This window comes from Meles meles, chromosome 16 (genome assembly GCF_922984935.1).
Source record: "Meles meles chromosome 16, mMelMel3.1 paternal haplotype, whole genome shotgun sequence".
NCBI classification, from domain to species: Eukaryota; Metazoa; Chordata; class Mammalia; order Carnivora; family Mustelidae; genus Meles; species Meles meles.
In genome coordinates, this window is record NC_060081.1 from 149,379 (window position 1) to 163,093 (window position 13,715).

Here is a 13,715-nt window from a genome sequence, read left to right on the forward strand (position 1 = left end):
GCAACACTGCCGCATATGAGTGTTCACCTTACGAACGATTATACATTTAGGAATCATTGGGGCCTCGGCGTGCACTTAGAGTATCCAACCTGCCTGGCATCTGTGCTTGTTGTACCACCTTTCCTCAACTGGGAAAACACCGCCTTTTAATGGGTTTTCGTATTAAGTGGGATTATATGTTTGTGAAGCATATAGGCCTTGGTGTGCACTTAACTCAGAGTATCCAACCTGTTTAGAGTATATCCTTGTTCTAACTTCTTTTCTAAACTGGGAAAACTCTGAACCATATGAATGTTAGCCATAAGAGCAATTACAGTTTTTGGAAGCATAAGGAGCTTGGCGTGCACTTAACTCAGAGTATCCCACGTGCCTCGAGTCCGACCTTGTTCTAACCTATTTCTTCAAGTTGAAATACGCTGATATTTATGAGTGTTCACCTTAAGAGTGTTTATAGGTTTTGGAAGCATATGGGCCTTGTCGTGAACTTGTCCCAGAGTATCCAACCACCCTGGAATCCGTCCTTGTTCTAACTTCTTTCCTCAATAGGGAAAACATTGCCATATATAAGTGCTTGCCTTAAGACCCATTATAAGTTTTATAAGCATAAGGGTCTTGGCGTGCACTTGACTTAGAGTATCCAACCTGCCTAGAGACTGTCCTTGCTTTAACATCTTTCCTCAACTGGGAAAACACTTAATTCAGAGTGTACTTAATTCAGAGTGTCCAAATTGCCTACAGTCCATCCTTGTTCTAACTTCTTTCCTCACCTGGGATATCACTGCCATTTAATGAGTTTTCATATTAAGTGGGGTTTTACGTTTTGGAACCATAAGGACCTTGGCGTGCCCTTAAATCACAGTATCCAACCAGTCTGGACTCCGTCCTTGTTCTAACTTCTTTCCTCAACTGGGAAAACACTGACATTTAATGGATTTTCATATAAAGCGGTATTTTACGTTTTGGAAGCATAAGGGGCTTGGCGTGCACTTAACTCAGAGTGTCCAACCTGCCTAGAGTCTGTCCTTGTTCTAACTTCTTTTGTCAAGTGAGAATACGCTGCCATTTATGAGTGTTCACCTTAAGAGTGCTTATACGTTTTGGAAGCATAGGGTGCTTGGCGTGCACTTAACTGAGAGTATCCAACCTGCCTAGCTCCGTCCTTGATCTAACTTCATTCCTCAACCGGGGCAACACTGCCGCATATGAGTGTTCGCCTTACGAATGATTATACGTTTTGGAATCAGAGGGGACTTGTAGTGCACTTAACTCAGAGTACCCATCCTGCCTAGTGCCCGTCATTGTTGTACCATCTTTCCGCAAATGGGAAAACTCTGTCATTTAATGTGTTTTTGTATTAAGCGGGACTTTATGTTTTCGAAGCATAATGGCCTTGGCTTGCACTTAACTCAGAGTATCTAACCTGCCTAGCATGTGTCCTTGCTGTCACATCTTCCTCAACTGGGAAAACACTGTCATTTAACGGGTTTTCATAGTAAGTGGGATTTTGCATTTTGGAAGCATAAGTGTCTGGGCATGAAATTAACTCAGAAGATCCAAACTGCTTAGTGTCCACCCTTGTTCTCACTTCTTTTCTCAACAAAGAAAACTTTGTCACATATGGGTGTTAGCCTTAAGAGTGCTTATATGTTTTGGAAGCATAAGGAGTTTGGTGTGCACTGAACGCAGAGTATCCAATTTGACTAGAGTCTGTCCTTTTTCTGACTTCTTTCTTCATGTTGAAATACGCTGCTATTTATGAGTGTTCACCTTAAGAGTTTTTATAGGTTTTGAAAGCATATTGGCCTTGTCGTGCACTTAACTCTGAGTATCCAACCAGCGTGGAATCCGTCCTTCTTCTTACTTCTTTCCTCAATAGGGAAAACATTGCCATATATAAGTGTTCGCCATAAGAGCCATTATAAGTTTTAGCAGCATAAGGGCCTCGTCGTGCACTTAACTGAGAGTATCCAACCTGCATAGAGTCCATCCTTATTCTTACTTCTTTTCCCAACCGGGAAATATCTGCCCCATAGGATTGGTAGCCATAAGAGCGATGATAGGTTATGGAAGCATAAGGGCTTTGGCGTGCACTTAACTCAGAGTATCCAAACAGCCTGGTGTCCGTCCTTCTTCTAACTTCTTTCTTCAGGATGGAAAACACTGCCATATATAAGTGTTATCCTTAAGAGCCATTATATGATTTAGAAGCATAAGGGCCTTAGCGTGCACTTAACTGAATGTATCCAACCTGCCTAGCGTCCGTCCTTGTTCTATCTTCATTCCTCAACTGAGGAAACACTGCCACATAGGAATGTTCGCCTTACAAGACATTATTTGTCTTGGCATCATAGGGGCCTTGGCGTGCACTTAACTCAGAGTATCCAACATGCCTAGCGTCCATCCTTGTTCTAATTTCTTTCTTCAACTGAGAAAACACTGCCAATTAATTGGTTTCATATAAAGCGGGATTTTACATTTTGGAAGCATTAGGGCCTTGACGTGAAGTTAACTGAGAGTATCCAACCTAACTAGCGTCCGTCCTTGTTATAACTTCATTCTTCAGCTGGGGAAATACTTCCGCATTTGAGTGTTTGCCTTAAGAGCGATTATATGTTTTGGAATCATACGGGCCTTGTCGTGCACTTAATTCACAGTATGCAGCTTGCCTAGTTTCTGTCCTTTTTGTAACCTCTTTACTCAACTGGGAAAACACTGCCATTGAATGGGTTTTTGTATTAAGTGGGATTTTAGGTTTTGGAAGTATAAGGGCTTTGGCATGACCTTAACTCAGATTATCCAACCTGTTTCGAGTCCATCTGTGATCTAACTTCTTTTCTCAACCTGGAAAACTCTGCCCCATACGAGTGTTAGCTGTAAGAGTGATATATTTTGGGGAAGCATTAGGGCCTTTCCGTGCACTTAACTCATAGTATCAACATGCCTAGCATTTGTCCTTGTTGTAACATCTTTCCTCTACTGGGAAAACACTGCCCCATATGAGTGTTAGCCGTAAGAGCGATTATAGCTTTTGGAATAAGGGCCTTGGCATGAACTTAACTCAGAGTATCCAACCTGCATAGAGTCCATCCTTATTCTTACTTCTTTTCCCAACCGGGAAATATCTGCCCCATAGGATTGGTAGCCATAAGAGCAATGATAGGTTAAGGAAGCATGAGGGCTTTGGCGTGCACTTAACTCAGAGTATCCAAACAGCCTGGCGTCCGTCCTTCTTCTAACTTCTTTCCTCAGGATGGAAAACACTGCCATATATAAGTGTTATCCTTAAGAGCCATTATATGATTTAGAAGCATAAGGGCCTTAGCGTGCACTTAACTGAATGTATCCAACCTGCCTAGTGTCCGTCCTTGTTCTATCTTCATTCCTCAACTGAGGAAACACTGCCACATAGGAGTGTTCGCCTTACAAGACATTATTTGTCTTGGCATCATAGGGGCCTTGGCGTGCACTTAACTCAGACTATCCAACCTGCCTAATGTCCGTCCTTGTTCTAAATTCTTTCTTCAACTCAGAAAACACTGCGATTTAATGGGTTTCGTTTTAAGCGAGATTTGACGTTTTGGAAGTATAAGGGCCTTGGCGTGCACTTAACTCAGAGTATCTATCCTACCTAGCGTCTGTCCTTGTGGTGACATATTTCCTCAAGTGGGAAAACAGGTTTTCTTATATAGCGGGATTTTGCATTTTGCAGTCAAATGCTCTACCACTGAGCTATACCCCCGGGATTTTACATTTTGGAAGCATAAGGGCCTTGGTGTACACTTAACTCAGAGTATCCAACCTGCCTAGATTCCGTCCTTGTTCTATCTTCTTTCATCAACAGGTAAAACACTGACATTTAATAGGTTTTCTTACTAAGCGGGATTTAACGTTATGGAAGCATAAGGGGCTTGGCGTGCACTTACCTCAGAGTATCCAACCTGACTAGAGACTGTCCTTGTTCTAACTTCTTTCTTCATGTGGGAATACGCTGCCATTTATGAGTGTTCGCCCTAAGAGTGTTTATAGGTTTTGGAAACATAAGGATCTTCACATGCACTTTATTCAGAGTATCCAACCAGCCTGGTTTCCGTCCTTGTTCTAACTTCTTTCCTCAATAGGGACAACATTGCCATATATAAGGGTTCGCCTTAAAAGCCATTATAGGTTATAGAAGCATAAAGTACTTGGCATGCACTTAACTGAGTGTACCCAACCTGCCTAGTGTGCGTCCCTGTTCTAAATTCATTCCTCAACTGGGGCAACTCTGCCAGATATGGGTCTTCGCCTTACGAGCGCTTATACGTTTTGGAATCATAGGGGCCTTGTCGTGCACTTAACGCAGAGTATCCAACCTGCCTAGCATCTGCCTTGTTGTACTATATTTCCTCAAATGGGAAAACACTGTCATTTAAGGCGTTTTCGTATTAAGCGGGATTTTACGTTTTCTAAGCATAAAGGCATTGGCTTGAACTTAACTCAGAGTATCTAACTTGCCTAGCATCTGTCCTTGTGGTAACATCTGTCCTCAACTGGGAAAACACTGCCATTGAATGGGTTTTTGTATTAAGTGGGATTTTATGTTTTGGAAGCATAAGGGCCTTGGAGTGTAGTTAAGTCAGAGTATCCAACCTGCTTAGAGTCTGTCCTTGTTCTAACTTCTTGCTTCAACTGGGAAAACACTGCTGTATTAAGCTGGGTTTTAGGTTTTGGAAGCATAAAGGCCTTGTCTTGCACTTGTGTCAGAGTATCTAACGTGCCTAGTGTCTGTCCTTGTTTAACATCTTTCCTCAAGTGGGAAAAAACTGCCTTTTAATGAGTTTTCGTATTAAGCGTGATTATATGTTTTTGAAGCATAATGGCCTTGGCGTGCACTTAACGCAGAATATCCAACCTGCTTAGAGACCATCCATGTTCTAAATTCTTTTCTCAACTGGGAAAACTGTGCCCCATGTGAGTGTTAGCTGTAAGAGCGATTATATGATTTGGAATCATAAGGGACTTGGCGTGCACTTAACTCAGAATGTCCAACATGACTAGAGTTCATCCTTGTTCTAACATCTTTCCTCAATAGGGAAAACATGGAAATATATAAGAGCCATTGTACGTTTTCAAAGCATAAGGGCCTCGGCGTGCACTTAACTGAGAGTATCAAGCCTGCCTAGCGTCCATGCTTCTTCTAACTTCATTCCTCAACTGCAGAAACACTGCCACATATGAGGGTTAGCCTTACGAGCGATTACATATTCTAGAAGCATAAGGGGCTTGGCGTGCAATTAACTCAGAGTATCCAGCCTCCCTAGCGTCTGTCCTTGTTGTAAACTCTTTTTTCAACTGGGAAAACAGAGTCATTTAAGGGGTTTTCAAATTAAGCGGGATTTTATGTTTTGAAAGCATAAGGGCCTTGGCGTGCACTTAACTCAGAGTTTTCTTCCTGCCTAGGGTCTGTCCTTGTTGTAACATATTTCCTCAAGTGGGAAAACACTGCCCCATATGAGTATTAGCCGTAAAAGCAATTATGTGTTTTGGAAGCATAAGGGCCTTGGTGTGCACTTAATTCAGAGAATCTAACCTGCCTAGCGTCTGTCCTTGTCACTTCTTTCCTCAACTGGGAAAACACCGCTCCATATGAATGTTAGCCCTAAGAGCGATAATGTGTTTTGGAAGCATAAATGGCTTGGCGTGCACTTAACTCAGAGTATCCCACCTGCTTAGAGTCCAACCTTGTTCTAACTTCTTTCCTCAAGTGGGAGTACACTGCCATATTTGAGTGTTCGCCTTTAGAGCGTTTATACGTTTTGGAAGCATAAGAGCCTTGGCGTGCACTTACCTCAGAGTATCCAACCAGCATAGAGTCCCTCCTTGTTTTAACTTCAATCCTCATCTGGGCAAACACTGCCACATATGATTGTTCACCTTAAGAGTGAGTATATGTTTTGGCATCATAGTGGACTTGGCGTGTATGTAACTCATAGTATCCAACCTGTCTAGGGTCTGTCCATGTTGTAACATCTTTCATCAACTGGGAAAACACTGCCATTTAACGGGTTTTTGTATTAAGAGAGATTTTACATTTTGCAAGCATATGGGACTTGGTGTGCACTTAACTCAGAGTATCCAACCTGCCTAGCGTCTGTCCCTGTTGTACTGTCTTTCCTCAAATGGGAAAATACTGTCATTTAATGGGTTTGTGTATTAAGCGGGATTTTACATTTTGGAATATTAAGGGCCTTGGCGTGCACTTAACTCAGTATATCTAACCTGCTTAGTTTCTGTCCTTTTTGTAACATCTTTCCTCAACTGAGAAAACATTGCTATTTAAGGGGTTTTCGTGTTTAGCGGGATTTTACGTTTTTGAGGCACAAGGACCTTGGATTGCACTTAACTCAGTATATCTGACCCTCTTAGCTTCTGTCTTTGTTGTAACATCTTTCCTCAACTGGGAAAACATTGCCCCATATGAGTGTTATCCGTAAGAGTGAATATGTGTTTTAGAAGCATAAGGGGCTTGCTGTGCACTTACTTCAGACTATTCAACATGTTTAGGGTCCAACCTTGTTGTACATTCATTCCTCAAGTGGGAATACACTGCCACATATGAGTGTTTGCCTTAAGAATGATTATAAACGTTGAAATGCCTTGACGTGCATTTAACTCAGAGTATCCAACCTCCCTGGCGTCTGTCCATGTTGTACCATCTTTCCTCAAATGGGAAAATACTGTCATTTAACGGGTATTCGTATTAAGGGGGATTTTACATTTTGGAAGCATAAGGGTCTTGGCTTGCACTTAACTCAGTATATCTAACCTGGTTAACTTCTGTCCTTGTTGTAACATCTTTCCTCAATTGAGAAAACACTGCTATTTAATGGGTTTTCCTGTTTAGTGGGATTTTAAGTTTTCGAAGCATAACGGCCTTGGCTTGCACTTTACTCAGTATATCTATCCTGCTTAGCTTCTGTCCTTGTTGTAACATCTTTCCTCAACTGGGAAAACATTGCAATCAATTGGGATTTCGTATTAAGTGGGATTTTATGTTTTCGAAGCATAAGGGCCTCGGCGTGCACTTAACTCAGTGTTTTCTTCCTGCCTAGCGTCTGTCCTTGTTGTAACATGTTTCCTCAACTGGGAAAGCACTGCCCCATATGAGTATTAGCCGTAAGAGTGATTATGTGTTTTGGAAGCATATGGGGCTTGGCGTGCACTTAACTCAGAGTATCCAACATGCTAAGAGTCCGTCCTTGTTCTAAATTCTTTCTTCAAGTGGGAAAACACTGCCATTTATGAGTGTTCATCTTAGGAGTGTTTATATATTTTGGAAGCATATGGGCCTTGGCATGCACTTAACACAGAGTGTCCAAAAAGTCTGGTGTCCGTACTTGTTCTAACTTCTTTCCTCAATAGGGAAAACATGGACATATATAAGCGTTCACCTTAAGAGACATTATATGACTTAGAAGCATAAGGGCTTCAGTGTGCATTTAACTGAGAATATTAAGACTGCCTAGCATCCGTCCTTGTTCTAACTTCATTCCTCAACTGGGGAAACAATGCCACATATGAGGGTTAGCATTATGATCGATTACATATTCGAGAAGCATGAGGGGCTTGGCATGCACTTAACTCAGAGTATCCAACCTCCTTAGCATCTTTCCTTTTTGTAAACTCTTTCCTCATCTGGGCAAACACTGTCATTTTACGCGTTTTCGTATTAAGCGGGATTTTAGGTTTTGGAAGCATAAGGGCCTTGGCGTGCACTTAACTCAGAGTATCCAACCTGCCTAGTGTCTGTCCTTGTCACATCTTTCCTCAACTGGGAAAACATTGCTCCATATGAATGTTAGCCCTAAGAGCGATAATGTGTTTTGGAAGCATAAGTGGCTTGGCGTGCACTTAACTCAGAGTATCCAGCCTGCTTAGAGTCCAAATTTGTTCTAACTTCTTTCCTCAAGTGGGAATATACTGCCATTTATGAATGTTCGACTTAAGAGCCTTTATATGTTTTGGAAGCATAAGAGCCTTGGCGTGCACTTAACTCAGAGTATCCAAACAGCATAGAGTCCATCCTTGTTCTAATTTCATTCCTTATGTGGGGAAACATTGCCACATATGATTGTTCACCCTCAGAGAGATTATATGCCAGTACCACGCTGTCTTGGTGTCATAGCTTTGTACTAAAACTTGAAATCCGGTAACGTGATGCCGCCTGTTTTGTTTTTGTTTTTCAACATTTCCTTAGTAATTTGGGGTTTCTTCTGATTCCATACAAATTTAGGATTATTTGCTCCAGCTCTTTGAAAAATATCGGTGGAATTTTGATCAGAATGGCATTAAAAGTATAGATTGCTCTAGGCAGTATAGACATTTTAACAATGTTTATTCTTCCAATCCAAGAGCATGGAACAGTCTTTCGTCTTTTTGTGTCTTCTTCAATTTCTTCATGAGTGTTTTGTAGTTCCTCGATTACAGGTCCTTTACCTCTTTGGTTAGGTTTATTCCCAGGTATCTTATGGTTCTTGGTGCTATAGTAAATGGAATCGATTCTCTAATTTCCCTTTCTGTATTTTCATTGTTAGTGTATAAGAAATCCACTGATTTCTGTACATTGGCTTTGTATCCTGCCACGTTACTGAATTGCTGTATGAGTTCTAGTAGTTTGGGGGTGGAGTCTTTGGGGTTTTCCATATAAAGAATCATGTCATCTGCAAAGAGAGAGAGTTTGACTTCTTCCTTGCCAATTTGGATACCTTTTATTTCTCTTTGTTGTGTGATTGCCATTGCTTAGAACTTCTAATACTATGTTGAACAAGAGTGGTGAGAGTGGGCATCCTTGTCGTGTTCCTGATCTCAACGGGAAGGCTGCAAGCTTTTTCCCATTGAGTGTGATATTTGCTGTGGGTCTATCATAGATAGATTTTATGAAGTTCAGGAATGTTCCGTCCATCCCTATACTTTGAAGTGTTTTCATCAGGAACGGATGCTGGATTTTGTCAAATGCTTTTTCTGCATCAATTGAGAGGACCATGTAGTTCTTCTCTCTTCTCTTATTGATTTGTTCTATCACACTGATTGACTTGTGAATGTTGAACCAACCTTGCAACCCAGGGATGAATCCCACCTGGTCATGGTGGATAATCTTTTGAATGTGCTGCTGGATCCTGTTTGCTAGGATCTTGTTGAGAATCTTTGCATCCGTATTCATCAGTGATATTGGTCTGAAATTCTCCTTTTAAGAAGGGTCTTTGCCTTGTTTGGGGATCAGGGTAATGCTGGCTTCATAAAAAGAGTCTGGAAGTTGTCCTTCTGCTTCAATTTTTTGGAACAGCTTCAGGAGAATTGAGGTTATTTCTTCTTTGAAGTTTGGTAGAATTCCCCAGGGAATCTGTCAGGTCCTGGGCTCTTGTTTTTTGGGAGGTTTTTGATCACTGCTTCAATCTCATTACTAGATATCGGTCTATTCAGGTTGTCAATTTCTTCCTGGTTCAATTTTGGGAGTTTGTAGTTTTCCAGGAATGTATTAATTTCATCCAGGTTGCTTAGCTTATTGGCATATAACTGTTGGTAATAATTTCTGATGATTGTTTCTATTTCCTTGGTGTAGTTGTGATCTCTCCTTTTTCATTCATAATTTTATTAATTTGGGCTTTCTCTCTTTTCTTTTGGATTAGTGTGGCCAATGGTTTATCGATCTTATTGATTCTTTCAAAAAACCAGCTTCTAGTTTCATTGATACGTTCTACTGTATCTCTCGTTTCTACCTCATTGATCTCTGCTCTAATCTTGATTATTTCCCTTCTTGCGTGTGGAGTTGGTTTGATTTGTTGTTGATTCTCCAGTTCTTTAAGGTGTAGAGACAGCTGGTGTATTCTGGATTTTTAAAATTTTTTTGAGGGAGGCTTGGATGGCTATGTATTTCCCCCTTAGAACCGACTTTGCTGTATCCCATAGGTTTTGGACTGAAGTGTCTTCATTCTCATTGGTTTCCATGAATTGTTTAAGTTCGTCTTTGATCTCCTGGTTGATCCAAGCATTCTTAAGCAAGGTGGTCTTTAGCTTCCAGGTGTTTGAATTCCTTCCAAACTTTTCCTTGTGATTGAGCTCCAGTTTCAAAGCATTGTGATCTGAGAATATGCAGGGAATAATATCAATCTTTTGGTATCGGTTGAGTCCTGCTTTGTGACCCAGTATGTGGTCTATTCTGGAGAAGGTTCCATGTGCACTTGAGAAGAATGAGTGTTTTGTTGTTTTAGGGTGGAATGTTTTGTATATGTCTATGAGGTCCATCTGGTCCAATGTTTCATTCAGTGCTCTTATTTCTTTATTAATTTTCGGCTTCGATGATCTGTCTTTCTGAGAGAGGCATATTAAAATCTCCTACTATTATTGTATTCATATCAATATGACTCTTTATCTTGATTAATAGTTTTCTTACGTAATTGGGTGCTCCCATATTGGGGACATAGATACTTACAATTGTTAGATCGTCTTGGTTGATAGTCCCTTTAAGAATAATGTAGTGTCCTGTATCTTTAACTACAGTCTTTAGTTTAAAATCTAATTTATCTGATATGAGAATCGCTATCCCAGCCTTCTTTTGAGGCCCATTGGCATGAGAGATGATTCTCCATCCCTTCACTTTCAGTTTGGGTGTATCCTTAGGTTCAAAATGGGTCTCTTGTAGACAACGTATGGATGGGTCCTGTCGTTTTATCCAGTCTGCAACCCTGTGTCGTTTTATGGGCACATTTAGGTCATCACATTGCGAGTGATTATTGAGAGATAGGTTTTTATTGACATCGTGTTACCTTTGAAGTCTTTATGTGTGTAGATTGTTTCTATATTTCTGTTCAATGATATTCTTAGGATTTTTTTCTTTTATAGGACCCCCCCTTAATATTTCCTGCAGTTTCGGCTTGGTGGTTGCATAGTCTTTTAAGCCTTGCTGGTCTTGGAAACTCTTTATCTCTCCATCCATTTTGAATGTCAGTCTTGCTGGAAAGAGTATTCTTGGCTGCATGTTCTTCCCATTTAGTGCCCTGAAAAGTCCTTCCTGGTTTTCCAGGTCTCTGTGGACAGGTCTGATGTTATTCTAATGGTCTTTCCTCTGTTTGTAAGGAGCTTCTTTTTCCTAGCTGCTTTCAAGAGGGTCTGCCTAGAATTATAATTCTTCATTTTAACTATCAGGCGTCATGAGGAATTTCGAGAATCCAAAATCTTGGGGGGAAACCGTTCTGCTCTAGTACATGAACACTATTTCCATTCGTGAGATTGGGAAAATTTTCATTGACAACTTGTTCCACTATATCTTTTAGATTTCTTTCTTTCTCCTCCCCTTCAGGGATTACAATTATCCTGATGTTGGAACGTTTCATGGCATCACTTATTTCCCTGATTCTGTTTTTGTGGCTTCTGAGCTGTTTGTTCCAGGCTTCCTTCTGATCCTTTCTCTCTATCTGTTTGTCCTCCAGATCATTAATTCTATCTTCTGTCTCAGTTACCCTAGCTTTAGAGAATTTAGATTAGATTGGAACTCATTGAGAGCTTTTTGAACATCATCCCTAGTAGCTTTCAGTTCTGTCCTAACATTGTGAATATCATCCTTGATGGCTTTCAGTTCTGCCCTAATCGATTCCATTTGGTCATCTATGGCTTTCTCCAACCTAGCTATTGCCTGGATAATTGTTAGCCTGAATTCCCTTTCTACATATTGTCTTTGTTGATAGCCTTTAGCTCTGTTGTAGAAGGCCCGTCGTCTGTATTTTTCTTCTCTTGGGCATTCCTTCTCCTAGTCATTTTGGTGAGAGATGACTGATTTGATGTAGCTGGATGCATTGACCGCCGTGTAGTCAAGGTTTCACCCAGGAATGCTTCTGAGCAAACAGGATTCCCCACCCAAATGGGAGAAAAAAGAAAAGAAGGGAAGGAAAAAAAAAGGAGAGAGAGAGGGAGAGACAAAAAAAAAAAAAAGGAAGATAAAAGAGAAGGCCCAGCCCAAATGGGCCCCAAGGTAAGATTTATGAGGTATACAGACAAAAACAGACAAACAAAACGACTGATAAAAGTATCTGACAAGAGGAAAAAATATATATGTATGTATATAAAAGCAAAAAAAAAAAAAGGGAAGAACCTCATCAAAAGGAAATCCAAGTGTAAGATTTATAAACTATCAGGACAAACACAAATACACAGAAATACTTGTGGAAGAAAATGATTGGAGAGTGGTTATAAGTTCTCAGTATTGGCGAGGAATTTTTTTAAATTTTATTTTATTCATTTTTTAATTTATTTTTATATTTTATTTTGAAGTAATTTCTACACTCAACATGCGGCCTGAACTCACAACCCTGAGATTAAGAGTTGTGTGCTCCACCAACTGAACCAGCCAGGCACAAAAAAAAAAAAAAAAAGCCTGGGCGAGGAATTTTATTTTGATTCTTCCTGGATGTATCTTGATATCTTTGTTAAAGGACTCAACTCTCCTAAGATAAAGGGGGATTAAAAATTCGTTTACCTATGGGGTAGCATTGATTGGGGCAAGGGTATTACCTTGAAGTTTAACTCTATATGAATATTAGAAAATAAAAATAAAAAAGAATAGACTAGACTAAACTAAACTAACATTTAAAAAAAGTTAAAAAATAGAAGAGCAAAGGAAAAACACGGGTGCTTATTTCAAAAAGTTCAGGTTAGAAGGTTATTATGACTTTTACTGATAAATGATTTTATACCTACATGTATTTTTATACCTATACATATATACCTACTTTTACTGGTAAATGATTATATACCTATATATATATACATATATATGACTTTTACTGGTAAATGATTATATGCCTACAATGATTTCTGTCCACGAAATTTGACACCTTTAAAGAATTTTTTTCAAGGAAAATAACTATAAATATATAGATATTTAGGGTGCCTGGGTGGCTCAGTGGGTTAAACCTCTGCCTTCAGCTCAGGTCATGATCTCAGGGTCCTATGATCGAGTCCTACATGGCATTCTCCGCTCAGCTGGGAGCCACCTTCCTCTTTTTTCTCTCTCTGCCTGTCTGCCTACTTGTGATCTCTCTCTGTCAAAAAATAAATAAAATCTTTAATATATAAAGATATATTAATAAATATCATCTATTTATCTATAGATCTAAAGATATGTAGATGGATATTTATTAATATATCTTTATATTTACAAATTTATATTTATGTGCCATTCAAAATCTTTAACAGTAAAATTCATAGTGTACTTTAAGACAATAGGTTAAAATAAGAGGTTTGGAAGTCAAATTTGTAACTTTTTTTTAAACAACATTTTATTCAGGAATTTATTCTCTATCTCATCTAAATAAGAAAAATGAGTAATCAAAACAAAATAATATCAGGGAACATGGAAAGTTCCAGTTTTGGAGGTTCCTTCAATATTTTGGAAATGAAACCTACAGAGTTAAGAAGCCTGGTGGTGGGTATTAAGGAGGACAGGTACTGCATGGAGCACTGGGTGCAGTGCATAAACAATGAATCATGGAACAGTGAAATAATAAAATAAAACTAAAACAAACAAACAAAAAGATCTAGCTGAATTTGTCTCAACCCTGAATGCCACACTTTAGCATTTCCAACTGAGCTCAAGATTTGATTGTATTTTAAACCTTGTCTGTTCCTCTAAACATTGTTGTACTTTGGTCCAAGGTTAATTTCATTAAATATTGCATTAATAT